The following is a 13,074-nucleotide window of genomic DNA, read 5'->3' as shown; positions in this document are numbered from 1 at the left end:
TGGCCTCCCGCCGGAGTGCTCGGCTGGACGCTGCCCACCCTGAGGGCAGCCCGGCGCTGCCCATCCCCGAGCGGGCGGAGCTCCGCGCTGCCGCCCGTAACCTGGAGCCAGGTACGCCCTCCATTCCCCCATTTGCTTCGTCTTGTTCTTTCTCTGCGCTTGAGTCTGTTCCGCCGGGTCATCTCGCCAAAGTGGCCTCCTACTCCGCGATCATTTTTCGAGGGGAAGTTGGCCCCCTCTCGCCCAGATCGTGGCCATCAGAGCCCGTGAGGTTCTCGATGGGAAACTTGCGGAGGCCCGAGCGGCCCTCCTCGTTCCCCCAGCCGCCTCTACGTCTGGGGGATCTTCCTCTCCGCCTCGGCCGCAGCCGACGGCCCCTCCTCCCTCGGTGGCCGTGCCGGAGATTCGGGGACGCACCCGCTCCCGCACGGCGGCCCTTCGTGCGCTTAGCGCTTCCTGTGTTCTGGGGTCAAGCAGCACCCCAATGGCTCCTTAATGCGGGCCCTCTTCTGGAACATCCGCGGCTTCGGCCATGATGGCCGCCGCCGCCAGTTAGTGGAATACATGCGAGATGAGCACATCGACATCGTGGCTGTGCAAGAGACCATGCGTCACGATTTTGCGCTCCCTGAGCTTGACCGACTGAGCTCTCACCTCTTTGCGTGGCACTGGCTCCCTTCTAGTGGGAGCGCGGGCCACTCGGGTGGCATCCTTTTAGGTGTGAAGGATGCCACCTTTGAGGTGGGCAGCATGGATAGGGGCGAATTCTTCGTCAGCATGGAGCTTTTCGAGAGGTCGCTCAACTTCAAGTGGGAGATCATCATTGTCTATGGACCGGCCGATCATAGTAGGTCGGCCTCCTTCTTGGAGGAGCTCCACCGAAAAATCTCGGCCGCCTCCCTCCCCGTGGTTGTCGGGGGCGACTTCAACCTGCTGCGCGTTGCGGAGGACAAGAACAATGGCAATGTTTGCTTTGCCCGGATGGACATGTTTAACGACTTCATTGCCGACCTCGCCCTTCGGGAGATTGATCGGGTTGGGACCCATTTTACTTGGACCAACCGACAAGCCTCCCCGACCCTGTCCGTCTTGGACAGGGTCCTAGTTTCCCCGGAATGGGACCTCCGATGCCCCCTAGCCTCTCTTCGCGCCATCACCCGGATTGGTTCCGACCACGTCCCCTTGCTCCTCTCCTCCGCGGACGAGCGTCCGCCGATCCCCCCTCGGTTCCGGTTTGAGACCTTCTGGCTTTCCCAGGCCGAGTTTACCGACGCCGTCTGTGCTTGGTGGATTGAGGCTCGGGCCCACCCCCACCCTCGCCCCCCTTCTGCTATTGACGCGTGGCACTTCTGTGCGAAGCGTGGCCGGCAATTTATGAAGGGCTGGGGGGCCAACCTGGGCCGTGACGCCAGGGAGCGTAAGAAGGCGTTGCTCACCGCGATCCAGGCCCTCGACTTTCGGGCTGACGCGGTGGGTCTCTTCCCAGACGAGTGGCTCTCCCGCTATGACCTCGAAGACCAGCTCTCCGTGATTTACACCGATGAGGAAGCCTATTGGCGCCTTCGGGGCGCTCAGCGTTGGGTCCTGAAGGGTGACGCGAATACGGCTTACTTCCAGGCGATTTCTAATGGGCGACGTAGACGCAACACCATTCCCTGCCTTTGGGATGGGGTAACCCTCCTCCAGGACCCCCGGGACATCCGCTCCCATGTCGACGGCTTCTATCGTTCCCTCTTCTCTCCCGCTCCTCGGAGCGGCATCTCCCTCGCCCCTGATTGTTGGGCCGGCGCCCAACTTGTCTCTGACGCAGAGAACGCGTCCCTGACGGCCCCCTTCTCTGAGCAGGAGGTCTGGGAGGCCATCAAGGGTATGAACTCCTCCTCTGCTCCGGGCCCGGACGGTCTTCCGGTCATTTTCTTCCAGACCTTCTGGAACGTGATTAAACCAGAGGTCATGGCCATCTTTGATGAATTCTTCGTGGGATCTATTGACCTAGGCCGCCTCAACTTCGGGACCATCTCCCTCATCCCCAAGGTCCCTGGGGCGACTGACATCCGCCAGTTCCGCTCGATTACGGTCATTAACGTGATCTTCCGGATCCTGGCCAAGGGGTACGCCAATAGGGTGACCCTGCTTGCAGATTGGATTACCCACCCTAACCAATCAGCCTTCATTAAGGGTCGATACATCCTGGATGGTGTCCTGGTGCTTCATGAGGTTCTTCATGAGGTCCGGGTCAAGCGCCTGAAGGCGGTCTTTCTGAAGATCGATTTTCACAAAGCCTATGATACGGTTAGCTGGTCCTTCCTTAGGGAAGTCCTTCTTCGGAAGGGCTTTGACGACCGGTGGATCACGAGAGTCATGCAAATGGTCTCTTGCGGTCGCACGGCGGTCAACATCAACGGCGAGATCGGTCCCTTCTTCCCTACCCTATGTGGGGTGCGCCAAGGCGACCCCTTCTCCCCGTTCCTCTTCAATCTGGTCGTGGACGCTTTGGCCTCCATTCTCGATAAGGCTAAAGCCGCGGGCCACATCCGAGGTATTACCCCCCACCTCTCTGGGGGCTCGGGAATCTCCATCCTCCAGTATGCTGACGACACAATCATCATGGTCGAAGGCTCGGAGATGGACATCACCAACCTCAAGTTCCTCCTTCTTTGCTTCCAACAGATGTCGGGCCTCAAGATCAACTTCGATAAGAGCGATGTTATGGTGATGGGATATTCCCCCGCTGAGTCTGTGGCCATTGCCAACAGACTTAATTGCCGCCTGGGCTCTTTCCCCACTACCTACCTTGGGACGCCCATTAGTGACTCGCGCCTCTCTGTCGCAGACCTACGCCCCTCCGTGACCAAGCTCCAGACCAGATGCGAGCCCTGGCAGGGGAGGTGGCTTTCCAAGGCAGCCCGGACTATCCTTATCAACTCCTCCCTCTCCAGCCTCCTCTTGTTTCTTATGAGTTTCTACAGCCTCCATGAATCTCTCCATAAGGAGATCGCCAAAATCCAGTCCCGATTCTACTGGGCTGGCGAGCATGGCAAGCAGAAGTATCACATGATCAGCTGGCCTGACATCTGCAAGCCCAGGGAGCAGGGTGGATTGGGCATCATGTGCTCTAAATGGATGAATATTGCCCTTCTATCCCGGTGGCTGTGGCGTATCACGCAGGGTCATGGTGGCCTCTGGCTGGACATTATCCGGAATAAGTACCTGCGTGGTCAACCCCTTGCCTTCTGCCAGAAATCGGGAGGTTCTCAATTCTGGCAGTCCCTCGTCCAGCTTCTTCCGGTGCTCCGCATTGGTACCTCTATCTCGGTGGGGTCCGGCCTCTCGACGCTCTTCTGGTTTGATCGCTGGGCCGGCGACTCTCCCTTCGCGGCCCGCTTCCCCACCCTCTTCTCTATCGTTGTCGACCCCATGATCTCTGTTGATAGGGCCCTTCTTGACTTAGGGCGCCTCGCTTTTCGTCGGCCATTTGGGCCGGCGGAATCCGCCGCCTGGCGTGAGTTGCTTGACTGCGTTGCTCTGCATGAGCCGGTGGTGGATGGGGATCAGGATCTTGTGCGCTGGCACCTGGAGCCGTCGGGCCAGTTCTCTACCAAATCGCTATACTTGGCCATTGCCCCCTCCTCCGCTCCCCTTCCCCTATCGATGGTGTGGTCCGTCCGCGTCCCCCTGAAGATTCGCATCTTCATGTGGCAGTGGATCCGTGGACGGATCCCGTCCGGTGTGGAGGTCCGCAAACGTAATGGCCCGGGCACTGGTATCTGCCCCCTCTGTGTTGTTCCCGAGGACTCCAACCACATCTTCTTCGCCTGCGTCTCCGCCCGGTTCCTCTGGAGCTGCTTTCGCGAGATTGTCGGTGGGAGGTAGTGCCACACCAATTTCCCGGACTTATTTGCTGAACTCCAATTGTCCCCTTCGTCCTCTCGCCACATTAGGTGGCTCGAGGTTGGGGTCCTTTCCTGGACGCTTTGGACCGTTCGCAATAAGCTAGTGATCCAGCGTACTCCTCTTCGTCGTGCTACTGATGCTCTCTACAAATTCTCGGGTTTCTTGCAGCTTTGGCGGCCGCTTAGCCGCCCCCTGGATCGGGACGCCATCTCTGCCTTCATCGCCGATCTCCGCTCGATGGCCGTCCGCCTGTCGCCCCCGCCGCCGCCGCCTCCGCCGGAGCCTGACTAGATCGCCTGCACTGGCAGGCTTTGTTTTTTCTCTTTCTTCTGGGCTTGTTGAGCTGTGCCCTCAGCAGAACCTTAATACTTTGTTGTGGTACTTGGGTGGTGTGTGTGTGTGGACCTGTTATGGTTGTATGTCTTGTGGCAGTTTGCTTTATTTATAAAGCGGGGCGAAAGCCTTTTTCGGTAATTGATGATATATGGGATATATCAGCATGGAATATTATTAAATGTGTTTTTAGTAAAAATGATCTTGCTAGCAGAGTAGTAGAAAGCAAGACGTGGCTATGACATGTTGCTCCCGTGATTGCATTTTACAAATGAAGCCCCTCACCAACGAAGACTCAACAAGGCTGTTTTTCAGTAGGGTATTTGGCTCGAAAGAAGCTTGCCCTCCCCAGCTTAGAGATATTTCGGTTGAAATTCTCAAAAAATGTGGTGGTTTACCTCTTGCAGTTATTAGTATATCTGGTATGCTAGCAAATAAAGATTGCAACCAAAAGGAAAGGTGGGAATATGTACAAGATTCTATGGGCTCGGAAAGCAATCACATGCTTGACGGGATGAGGCAAATCTTAAACCTCAGCTACAAAGATCTTCCTCCTTATCTGAAGACATGCTTGTTGTATATTGGTATGTATCCGGAGGACTACCAAATAGAGAGGTCTAATCTGGAACGCCAGTGGATGGCTGAAGGTTTCATCAGTATAGAAAATGGACAAGATGTGGAGAAGGTTGCAAGAAATTATTTCAATGAGCTTGTGAATAGAAGCCTTATTCAACCTATAGAATTCGATAAGAGAGGGTCGGTGACAAAATGCAAGGTTCATGATATGTTGCTTGATCTTATCTTGATTAAGTCAGCACAGGAGAATTTTCTCACTATAGTGGATGACCCACATGCCTTTACAAGACTGCAATGCAAGGTCCGTCGGCTGTCTATCCGCTTGGATGGTGCAAGTAATGGCCGAGAAATAGTATCGACAAATACTAGTATGTCACAGGTTCGGTCGGTTATGTTCTTTGGGAGCTCTCAGATTACACCTCCTTTGTCAGAGTTCAAGTTCCTCCGAGTTGTTCATATTGACCTCGATGATGCTAAAGTCGACCTCACTGGACTGTGTAACCTTTATCAGCTGAGATATTTATGCATTAGTGATGGCTGTTCATACCAGCTACCAACAAAGATTGGAGTGCTTCAACACTTGGAGACACTTGAGCTGTTTAGTTGTGACAGGGTTCCGTCAGATATAATTCATCTCCCCGTTTGATGTTTCTGAAAGCTTGGACGAGACTACCTGATGGGATTGGCAATATGAAATCCCTACGGCATCTATTTGGATTTGATTTTGCGTTGTACAAGCTAGATAATATCAGGGGCCTTGGAGAGCTTACCAATCTGAAATTTCTATTTCTCACGTGCAGCTTTCGTAAGGATGACTGGGAGAGACGCATGGATGCTCTATGCTCTTCTCTGGGAAACCTGTGTCACCTAGAGAATCTGTTTGTCGATCTCATCGGCTGCATAGATGGCTTCATGCCATTGTCTCCTCCCCCAACTCGCTACCGCCTTGAGAGAATTATCATCAACGAAAAAAATAGCACGCTATTTCGCCGTTATAGCACGGTTATAGCGTATTAGGGAAGGCGACGCTACGTTTAGGCAAATTCGGCCGCTACAGCGCTATTTACGTGATTACCACGCTACGCCTCGCTATAACGTTGTAACTTGTAACGTTGTAGCATGCACATGATGCAAAAATAAGATAACCACAGCTCAGCAGGCCTGAAAGGCCAAAACCACCCCTCGACAACACCCTTCTCCCTCTCTTTCTCATACTCTCACATGACAAGGACCCAACGCTAGTTCTCATCCCTAGTTTATGGTTTTGACTAAGTAACTGTGTATTTGTGTGTAGCTGAGTTGTCAAGCTACAAATTTGTTCTGAATTTGTAATTGTACACAGCGGAAAACATGTAGGGAGTATAGTATATATTTTGATTCTTTCTTCTCTTTGTAAAGTTTAGCTTGTGTTATACTCTTTATTGAACTGAAGCTTTGTTTATACTCTGTACTCTCTGTAATTATACTGTGTACTAAACTGAAGCCTGTGTTATCTATTGTGCCACGATAGGATAACAGGCATTCCTTTTTTATGCCTTGGATTTGGCCCTTTGCATGTGTTGCTCGTCAAAATTTAGTTGCTGAAATACTTTATTTCTGGATATATTTTGCATTTTTTGCAAACGCTATTTTGAAATATAGCACGCTATTAGCGTGCTATAACTTGTGTGGCATCTGAAGAAGGGCCTCGCTATATTTTGTAGCGCGCTATTTTTTTCATTGATTATCATGCAATGGAGGTGCTGGTTTTCCAGGGTCCCTAGCTGGATGCGGGAGCTCCATAACCTCTGCCAGTTGAAGTTCAAAGTTGCTGAGCTGCTAACTGATGGTGTTGGAATCCTTGCTGAGCTGCCTGCCCTCACTCACCTTGATGTAGAGACCGGAAAAGCCACAAACAAAGTGATTTCCATCGAGAGAGGAGCATTCCCTGCTCTAAAGAGTTTTAAGCTTCTACTCCCTCCGTTCCTAAATATAAGTTTTTGGAGAGATTCCACTATGGTCCACATACGGAGCAAAATATGTGAATCTATACTCTAAAATACATCTACATACATCTGTATGTGGTTCATAGTGAAATCTCTGCAAAGACTTATATTTAGAAACGGAGGGAATATTAAGTAGCGCTTTGTACTTGACCTTCCAGGCCAGAGCAATGCCCAGGCTCCAAAGGCTGAAGCTAAAATTCAATGTGCATGGGTCGGAGCAGATTGGGGCTGCACCTGCCGGCCTCGAGCAATTGTTAGCACTTGAAGAGCTGACTGCAAAAATCTGCTGCCACCGTGCTTCAGAGTCCGACAAGACAAGTGCGGAGTCTGACTTGAGGAGTGCCATCGACATGTTTCCAAGCCATCTTCTAGTCAAAGTCAGCTATGAAGAGGTTTGGAATTTTGGTTTTTCTGATGACTAGTATGGTGGCTACGACTCGGCGGCAAGCAAGCTGGTATGTATGTGCAAATTTACGCTTCCAGTTTCTGACGGGATTTAAAGTTTGTTTTGCATTTGCGTTCCTTACTTAGAACGAAATTTTATCAGCCAGCAGATATTTAATTTTCTGTTTGTGTACATTATTTCAGTAGAAGCACCTAAATCTTTTGCAGTATTTTTCTTAGCAAAACCTACACCTGTACAAACATTTACATTTTACATGGACATTTGTGAGGACTACTCTCATGTGGCAATAATAACAATTTTAGAAAGGTCGTTGTTTCCATGATCATAAGGGATACTTACTGAATTTCCCGTTCCGCATTTGAACGCATTCTCAATTTGGTTGTGCTTTCGCTAATGTAATATGTGGACCCTGCATTGCATGCTGATATTTGTGCCACTGTTGTTACATGAATGCTGAGGCGAAAATGGATGCGCTGACTGCTGAACTCCATAGCCTGCATAAGTTGGAGAATTTACACCATTCTCTCAATGGGACATAGGTTGGGAAAAAAATATTTTCAGTTTATTTTTCAGGAGATGCGGTGGACAACAATTCCTGACGTTTGGAAAAAGACGGACGGATCACTGCAGGCAGGCATATGGATCTCTCACATATATGTGGCGGCAGATTGAGACGGAATGCTGTCGTTTTTCCTGGCTGTAAAATCGAGCTACCGGTTTGCTTCTTTGCTAGTACTTCCTTCGTCCGGGTTTATTAGGCCTTCCAGCATCACAAGCATGTCTCTTTTTATAAGGCCTCATTTTGAAAAGGTGCATGCATGCAACGATTTCATTGGTTGCATTGAAAGTCATTGTTGTTGGTGCCATGGCTGGGAAGTTAATACACTTCATGCGTGTTTTTTCATTGACTGCATGCATGTGAGAGAGTGTATTAGGAGTGAAATGAAAAATTAATATGCGCAAATTACTATTTGTCTTGATCTAAGAGAAGTTGTCTTTAGGCCTAATAAACCCGGACGGAGGGAGTATCTCATTTGGTTGAGCTGTTTCTTCTCCCTTTTCAGTCTGAAGTTGTGAACGATTGTTTCGTTGAGATGCTTGTTACAAGGCCGAGTTTGGTGATCGAGAGGAGATTGTACTGATCGATGTTGTCTCTGAATTGGTCGGTGCCTACTGCTCTGTTATTGAACTGCATAAGATGTTCCCTGTCTCTCGATTCATAGCAATAAAACTCGACAAAAGACAAGTATGATGCTGTGTTGTTGTGACACTCTCAGTCGGTTCCAAATTTAACTCTGCTACTATGACACGTTGTTTCACTCATTTTTTGGACATTTGTTTTACTACCCCGTCCTGGTTTATTGGCCCCCTTTGTAATTTGTGCTACATTTTGACCAAGGTTTTAACTGACAAAATGTTAGTGCATGTCAACAAAAATTGTATTGTTGGATTCGTATTTAAACATAGATTTCGATGATATAATTTTTTGTGACGTGTATGAACATTTTCTTAGTTAAATTTATAGTGAATTTTTTTTTTCGGAAAAACTTTCAATCTATTCATCTTCAATCATGACAGTACAACGAACACCAGAAATAAAAATTACATCCAGATCCGTAGACCACCTAGCGACGACTACAAGCACCGAAGCGAGCTGAAGGCGCGCCGCCGTCATCGCCCATCCATCACCGGAGCCGGGCACAACTTGTTGTAGTAGACAGTCGAGAAGTCATCGTGCTAAGGCCCCATAGGACCAGCACCACAGAACAGCAACCGCCGCCGATGAAAAATAACGTAGATCGGAAGGATCCAAACCGAAGACACACGAACATAGACGAACAGCAACGAGATCCGAGCAAATCCACCAAAGATAGATCTGCCGGAGACACACCTCCACACGCCCACCAACGATGCTAGACGCACCACCGGAACGGGGGCTAGGCGGGGAGACCTTTATTCCATCTTTAGGGAGCCGCCGCCGTCTCGCCTTCCTTAGTAGGACACAAACCCTAACAAGATTGAAAAAACGACTAAAAACGGAGCCCTCCCGCCGGCCCTTGCCAGGATCCACAGCGCCTCCATGGCCTTAGGACCTGCGCCGGCGCCGGCGAGAGGCACGAACCCTAACTTTCTTTCTTGGAGGAGGAGGAGGAGGTGGAGCCCTGGCTTTAGGTGAAAAGATGTTGCTTTGATGATCAGGCTATTGATTTTTTAAATTTATAGTGAAAATTTGACACAGAATACAATAGGGACCAATAGACGAGGGCGGAGGTAGTATCTAAGTTTCCCGGAGATGATCTGTCTAGCAAGCTCACAATAGGTTAGTGTCATTGTACACGACGACGATGACAGAAACTGAATTGCATCGTGGGGCAGCTAGCTGATGCGACCCTATTCATATATCATCGGTTCATTTTTCATGCCATCATTCACCTACTCAAGATGTGATGGAAATTAATGGCTCCCACCCCACCCTGACAAGATGATTAGAGCTAACTCGTATACACTGGTACTACTACTACCTCCGTCCCGGTGTATAAGTCATTCGCGTAGTTCTAGGTCGATAATTTAACTATCTAAATATGTATTATATGTGACAAAAAATATATATTTAGAAACTACATCCGCGTGGAAATCTAGTGGTATACTTTTCATGACATATAACACATATTTAATTCCTCAAATCGATGACCTAGAACTACGCGAATGACTTATACACCCGGACGGAGGGAGTACTATTTTTGCTGATGCGACCTTGTGTGTTTGTCCATGGCTGCGCAGCGCTTCTTTCTTTTTTCCTTTGGTCATTATCCCCCTCTCATGAGCCATCACAGGGCACATGAATATGACATTCACCTACCGGGGATGTGATACAAAGTCTCTCCAAAAAAATAAAGATGTGTTCCGACGAGTCGTTCGGTTGGCCACCACCCTTTGGCGAAGTGCAATGAGCCAAAAATGCAACTCAAAGCAACAAGTTTATCCAAGTTATTTATTTATTTATTTTAAAAAGCCAAAGGATCATATATGCTCCCTCCACCCCGAATTACGTGTCGAAGAAATGGATATAGATGGATGTATCTAGAACTAAAAACATGTTTAGATACATCAATTTCTGCGACAAGTAATTCTGGCCGGAGCAGTATTAAGTAGCATAGGCCCGTACAGAAACACCTTCGCTGATATCGAAAAACACACACCCAAGCTTTTAGGATGTCGAAGTCTTCCTCCTCCTACATTCCTGAGTTGCCCACACACACACACACACACATCATTCAAGTCGAGTTTTTTTTATTTGCCGTTATAAGATGATGAAAGAGTATCATTGATTAAACATTCGGTTTTCCACGGTAGTCAGGAAGCAACAAAGTGGTATCCTCTTTGCTAACAAATATTTTTGTTTTCTTCTTTCTTTCACTGAAGAAGTGGTCTATTCTCAGAGGATTGACCAAATACGTTTCCACACCGTTTGTGAGTATCTCTGTCACGTCAACAGAGCAGCTTGCGAGGCAGGCACAGAAGGGCGTGACATTCTTGACCGTTGCCCTGTCCACGGAAGGCCAGCAGCAACAGCTCCTTGATTCTAGGGTGCATGTTTAAGATGGCACCAATCATCGGTCGGCCGGCGTCTTGGACTTTGTCTAACCATCTGATTTTACGCGGGAGTTTATGTCCACTCTTTCGGTCCGTCTATGCCTATGGTTTGCTTTGGAGGAAACAATGATCTGCCGAAATTGTTTTTTCGTTTGAAGCACATTTCTAACCGAATTCGGTGAACAACCGAATCAAAAGAAGCACATACCCCATTACTTTTGCATTTGAAGAACACCTATCTGGGATGTTGTGGCATGGTAGAAACTTGGTGCACCACCCGACGCGGGTAGTCATCGCACTATATGACCGGTAACGGCGAGCCGATGAGCTGCCGAGCTAGCGCCGAGCCCGGGTGACGGTCGGGCGTGTCTTCTCCGGCAAACCGCTGACGGGGCCGATTCGAGTGGCTAGAGGCCGAGCCGATACCTGCATGCGGCACGGAGGTGTTGCTGGGGCTGTGCGGTCTGGTTGCCGGCCAATCCATGGCAAGGCGCAGCGGCCGGCAATCAGAAACGCCAAATCCAGTTGCGGCGGCTGCAACCACAGATCCACCAGTTCTGTGCCGACGACGGGACGAGGAGGCATAAATCCAAGTGGTCGGGGACAACAGCGGAGCCTACGCAACGTCCGTGGCGGCGCGCGGGTGCCGGCGGGGGGTGGGAGGGACGGCACAGGAGTGGAGAGGGAGGTAGTGAAGGAGAGGCGCGGCTTTTACTCGGGCGCCGAGCGGCGGAGTAAATATAGGGAGATTCTTCCTTACGGCGGATTGGGGATCGGCTAGGTTCCAGTTAGAGGAGTAAAATCGAATTTTTACTCCTCCATAACCGGTTATAGGGGTTCGGCTAGAAATGCCCTAACCAACTGGTCGACTCCTACTTCCTCAAACTCTCAACCAAGCAACCAAGCTCTACCACCCGGTGCATTGTTGCAAGAAGAATAGCCAGGCACCAAGTAAATTCAAGGTGGAATTAATTCCACGTCACAACAGGCTTGAACCCGTGTGTGTGTGTGTGTGTGTGTGTGTGTGTGTGTGTGTGTGTGTGTGTGGAGATGAGACGAGAGAGAGCAGGGAGGAGGATATAACATCCGGCAGCTTTGGCGCCCAATAATGCAGGTGGCGCGCCGGACCCTACACGTGGATAACGTGAGGCGTGGTCCTGCCTCCGGCTGCTCACTATCAATCGGTGGTGGCGGCCGGCCGGTCCCGGTTGAACAGAACAGTCTGATGGTGGGATCATGCTCATACGCAGACGGACAGTTTTCCACGACGAATTGTTGTGTTGGACGCCTACATGGTACGCACTGTCCACCACACACTGCATGCACTGGCCACCCGGCCGGCCGGCCGGTCCGGCGTACGTCAGCCTTCGCTCACCAGCCAGCCAGTCAGCCGGCAACATGGAAAGGCGCCGCTCATCACGCGCGCTCGTGCGATCGTCTTTCCACGGTTCCCGCACCACGAAAAGCCGCCGACGAAGTGAGCGAGCGAGTGAGTGTTGTTTTGCTTTTGGCGCACAACGGTCGCCGTGGCCACCATCCGCCGGGCAATGCGCGCGCATGCATGGTCACCGGCGCACCGGCGAATAAGTATACTACTCCAGGGCTCCTTCTAGTCTTGGCGCGGCGAGAAACGAGGAACTCGATTAGTACTTCCTCCGTTTAGGTGTGTAAGTCATCTTACAAAAATCAAATAATCTCAAAACACTTAGGCGCGGTGCATTAACTTCTACCTCGTTTCAAGTTTTTTCACATAGTATCAACCAATAAGAGATGCGGGTGTGCATGCTTTTAATGACTTGAGACTACCAAACACAACACGCAGTGGTTACTTCATTGCATACAATGCAATTAATTAGCAAATAAACATTAAGATCTCTCATTTTCCTTTCTTTCTTGGTCATGATGCACAACCTAAAATGACTTACTTACCTACCTAGACGGAGGAAGTACTTTGTTTCCCATGAGGCGGCCGCCCTCATGCACGGCATGCATGCATGGAACCTGGTAGTAACATTCTTTTTCAGCCGTGGATCGCCGTGGTGCGCATGCACCGGCCCCCCGCGCACCCAAGGCGAGATTGATTCGATTCGATCGATCGTCCCACGCTGAGCCGCAACTGGCCAGTGCCCACCCAACCACAGCCCTACTTTCTTTTTTCTCATATCACGCGCACGTACATACGTTCCACCGGTGAACGAATCGCAGCCCATCCGCTTACTGGAGTTTCGGGTCCACTAATTGCTAAGGCTAACTCCACCGCACGAATCTCAAATGAATCGTTCGGAT

The 13,074-nt window shown here is 50.2% G+C and overlaps 1 pseudogene; it reads left to right on the top strand.

Moving 5' to 3' along the window:
* The window catches only part of LOC119292116, a 20,711-nt pseudogene extending 12,754 nt beyond the window's left edge, over positions 1-7,957 (top strand).
* Positions 7,958-13,074: the final 5,117 nt, after the last annotated feature.

The sequence above is a fragment of the Triticum dicoccoides genome, chromosome 4B, assembly GCF_002162155.2.
Source record: "Triticum dicoccoides isolate Atlit2015 ecotype Zavitan chromosome 4B, WEW_v2.0, whole genome shotgun sequence".
Classification (NCBI taxonomy): domain Eukaryota; kingdom Viridiplantae; phylum Streptophyta; class Magnoliopsida; order Poales; family Poaceae; genus Triticum; species Triticum dicoccoides.
Note: the sequence above shows the minus strand (reverse complement) of the source record. Positions and strands in the feature narration are given on the sequence as shown.